Source organism: Ovis aries, chromosome 11 (genome assembly GCF_016772045.2).
Source record: "Ovis aries strain OAR_USU_Benz2616 breed Rambouillet chromosome 11, ARS-UI_Ramb_v3.0, whole genome shotgun sequence".
In the NCBI taxonomy this organism is placed as follows: domain Eukaryota; kingdom Metazoa; phylum Chordata; class Mammalia; order Artiodactyla; family Bovidae; genus Ovis; species Ovis aries.
The window spans coordinates 53,782,386-53,787,102 of NC_056064.1; positions in this window are offsets into that span (position 1 = coordinate 53,782,386).

The window sequence follows — 4,717 nt, forward strand, 5'->3', positions numbered from 1 at the left end:
ATAATTTGTTTACTTTTTTGTACTATTCTATAAATTTTCAATTTTTCCACATGAGTATGTATTACTTCGATAATAGGTAATTAAAAGATCATTTTAAAAAAAGAAAGCATCTTATTTCTCTCTTCAGGCTCAGGGCGATGATGCTTTCATAAGTTCTGTGTGCTGTGACAAGTCGCCTCAGTCATGTCTGACTCTTTGCGACCCTGTGAACTGTAGCCCACCAGGCTCCTCTGTCCATGGGATTCTCCAGGTAAGAATACCGGAGTGGGTTGCCGTTTCCTTCTCCAGGGGATCTTCCCAACCCAGGGATCGAACCCGGGTCTCCTGCATTGCAGGCAGATCCATTATCCTCTGAGCCACCAGGGAAGCCCCTTATTACTAAGAACCTCTCCCAAATTAGCCCACAAAGGACATCTTCAGGAGACTTCTTTCTGCTAGCAGAAGTGAGCAGAAGGGGCCACTTGGGAAAACACACATGGCCCATTGCTGCCAAGCCAGAGGCACAAAAGTACTTTACCAGCATGAACACTTTTCAATCACAGAATAAGAGCCCCGTCCCACCAACTCTGACCCCTGCAGGATCTTCCAGACCCAGCAAGATGCTCCCCAGATCCATGAACAAGTCTTAGGCCTGATACCAAAGGTCAATGAGAAAGGGGAACCGGGGAGTCCAGTTCAAGGGATTCCCTTGGGAGATAAGTCCCTTACCCCAGAAAGGGACTGGGGGGTGGCGTCTAGCCACAGACAGCTGGACAAGCAAGACTGCCCAGATCAGAAAGAAAGAGGCTCCGTGAGCCACCTCCCTCGATCTTGGACCGTGAGCACCAGAAATCCACCTGCTGTTTGCTCACCACCCTTGTCGCTTTGCGCAGACGTTGGGGAGAGGCAGGTGAGCTCCAATCACAGCTCCTTTTTATTGGGCACCTACAGTTATGTGGTAGATACGTGCTAGAGATGAAATATCTGAAATATGTCTATGAAATACCTGGTCCCTGTCTTTCTTTCACACAGCACTCCTCACACTGGACGAGCTCAGCATCACCCAGGGGGACTCGCTCACACACAGGGTGCTGAGCCCATCTCCCGTTCCCCATTCAGCAAGTCTGGAGGGAGGACCCCCAAATTTGCATCTGTAACCACGAGTCCCTAGACAATGTGCTGCTGCTGGTGGGGGTCAGGGGACCCCACTTGGAGAACCACTAAGGAAACAGCATGGAGGCAGCAAGCTTGAAAGCCATCAGTTCTGTGAAAGTGGACACAGCACAGGGAACTGTCCACTCGGGCTCAGATTCGGAGGGGACCAGACTCGCCACCTTCTGGGTGTGGGGCTGCCCAGGCTATGTGAGTGGCTCAGCGCCCAGAGGGTGAGTCCCTCCGCCAGGAAGTCTCCATCTTGGATCAAGAGGACAGGAGCAAGGCTTGCTCTCCAGCCTTTGTTTCTCGGGGGCGTCTGTGCCCTGAGATGGAGATTCTGCCCAGCCCCAGCCATCTCCGTGGCAGCCAGGTTGCCTGAGACTCATTGGAATTCAGGCGGCTAGAAAACACTTGCAGATTTTGAGATTTTGCTGAGGTTCAGAGCCTGGGGATTTTGCTTGGGGAGTTTATCAGAGTTAAGTCGGTGTAGGTAAAAAGGGGGGGCGGGGTGTGTGGTGGACGAGGCGGCGGCGGGGGAGCAGTGAAGATTAGTAAATTATTCACACATCTCTTTCTACCAGGACGAAAGCTCGCCTTCCACTCAAGAATGCTCAAACATTATCAACACCCTTAGATTTTTTTTCATCCATTTTTAAAGGAGGTAGAAAAATATATATGGAAAAACGTTAATTAAGAAATTAAGCCACCCTTTTCCTAAAATATTGGGTTCTGCGTTAATTGCCTCCAGGAGGGGGGAAGGGAGAGTCCAAGCATCACAGGAAAATGGTTTTCATCATCCGCAAAATCCAATGCCCAAAATAGCCCCATTGTTGCCCTGGCAACTAGCATTCGCTCCCCCTTCTTCTCCACCCGCCACCCCCCCGCCCCATCCGTTTGCATATTGCTGCATATTTCTATCATTCTTTCCAGGCACAGTTCATAAACAGGACGGCATAATAAAGAATGTTATCACCGATGACTTACAGCCCAGCTGCGCCCAGCGAGATAGGAAGTGGCAAGCAAATACAATTTCATGCAGCGAGGGTAACAGATTGATTGTGTGCCCTTCAAATGTGATGCCACTTCTTTAAGTCAGTCTAAATTCAGAAATAAAGTTGGTTTCGCCCTTTTCCTGGCCGTGATAGACAATACACACAGGGATGATGCCCGGGGGTCTCATTAGGACTGGAACGATCTTGCCCCAAGACAAGAGATTATTCCAGCAGACTCTCAGCCCCTCTCCCTGTCTTCCCCTCCTCTCTCTGTCAAAGGGCCAAGGCCCCGGGATGTGGTCTTTCTTGAATTAATTATCCACTCTTGCCGTGGATTACTCAGGCTCTGATGCCAGGGGCAGAGGGGGAGGGGCGGAGACTACCGCAGATGAAGATGGAGTATGATTTTCCTGCATGTCCGAACCTGGGTCCTCCAGCTCACGGGGTAACAGCGTCGTCCGGTGTAGCATCTCTCTCTGCGCTGGTTAATGCAGGGAGAGTGGGCTCTCAGCACGGCCCTCAAGAGCCACTTCTGTTTTGAGAGGCTTCTTTGAGGCCTGGGAGTTAGGGACCTGCCTCTCTCCTTGCTCCCCCTCCCCCAGGCAGGGATGTACTGAAAGAAGGAAGGCGTCCCCAGGGTACAAGGAGCCACTCGAGAAGACTATAATAGGGGACAGGCAGCCAAGATGGGGGTGACGACGGGCGCAGGGCTGGAGGCTGGGGGAAGGCAGGCATCCAGGGTGGGTGAGGGCCTGCACACGCCAGCAGTTCAGTGACCTCTGCCTTCTGTTCTCGCTTAGCCCCCACTAAGGACCTGTGGTTCCCCTGGGCCCTCAGGTGGCGCTGGCTCAGAACTCCAGGCCATCCTGGGACCTGGCTAGGAGGAGAGCGCTGAGGAATGGTCCCAGTGGGGGATGAGCTGGGGGAAAAACATCCACCATTCCTCCAGGAGAGCTTAGGGGCTGCCCTGGACCCAAGTACCATCAAGACACCATTTATGGAGCCAGCCTGCAGGCCAGCCACGGACCTGCTCCAGGGAGGGAGCCGGGTAAAGCAGAAGGCCCTCCTGGAGCCCACAGATGGAAGGAGACGGCCCACAGTCCCTGGCGGGGCTGAACAGGCATTGCATATGCTCAGCTTCCCAGGGTGGTGCCGCTTGGCCAGCTACCAGCTCCCTCACCTGTACTGGCTCTTGCTGATGGGATTGGCGGAAGGCTTTGGCTGTGTGGGCAGGTGTGCGCCTGGGGATTGTGGTTGGGTGGGGACTTCGCTGCAGGCAGAATGAGCAGTGTTGGGGGGTTGCCACTCTGTGTCCCCCCAAGGTACTTGGCTCTGTCCAGACCGGATCCCAGGATTCTCCCAAGGGAGAGTTTACCGATTATCTGACGCCCTCCTCAAACCATCATGACTGAGATGCAGGAAACAAGAAATTCTAGAGGAGGTCTCTTCACCCATCACCGCAGCTCCTCTTGAGTCAGCCTGACACCCTGAGGCTGCTTTTAGGCCCCGCCACACTCTTTTAGACACACCTTTTAACTGGGCTGAATTGGTGGTGGCGGTGGTGGTTTAGTCGCTAAGTCGTGTCTGACTCTTGCGACCCCATGGACTGTAGCCTGCCAGGCTCCTCTGTCCGTGGGATTCTCTAGGCAAGAATACTGAAGTGGGTTGCCACTTCCTTCTCCAGGGGATCTTCCTGACCCAGGGATCAAACCCAGGTCTCCTGCACTGCAGGGAGTCTTTACCAACTGAGCTACGAGATGAATGATGTAACATAAAGTTAACTGTTTCAAAGTAAATAAGTAAATCAGAGGCTTCTAGTACATTCACCATGTTGTGCAACCACTCTAAGTAGTTCCAGAACATTCTATCACCTGAAAGGAAACCCCCTCCCCATCCTGTCTCCTCCCAATCACTGAAAACCACCAAGCTGTCTCTACAGATTTCCTGTCCTGGATATTTCATATAAATGTGATCACACTGATTTCTTTGACTTAGGATAGGCAGCGTCTTTGAGGTTTGTCATGTAGCAGAACTTCGTCCCTTTTTTATGGCTGGATACTATTCCACAGGACCATAATGAGGGCTGAGCACCAAAGAATTGATGCTTTCAAATTGTGGTGCCGGAGAAGACTCTTGAGAGTCCTTTGAATTGCAAGGAGATCAAACCAGTCAATCCTAAAGGAAATTAACCCTGAATATTCATTGAAAAGACTGATGCTGAAGCTCCAATACTTTGGCCACCTGATTCAAAAATCCAATTCATTGGAAAAGATCCTGATGCAGAAAAGGCTGGAGGCAGAAGGGGATGAGGGAAGCACAGGGTGAGATGGTGAGATAGCATCATAGACTCAATGGACATGAATCTGAGCAAACTCCGGGAGACAGTGGAGGACAGGGGAGCCTGGCCTGCTGCAGCCCAAGGGATAGCCAGGAGTCAGACAGGACCTGGAGACTGAGCAACAGCAACAACACTATTCCGTTGTGTGCAGAGGTCACATTTTGTTTATCCATTCATCTGCTGACGGACGCTTGGATTGTTTCCACCGTTTGGCTTTTGTGAGTAGTGCTGCCGTGGACACGCATGTGTATGT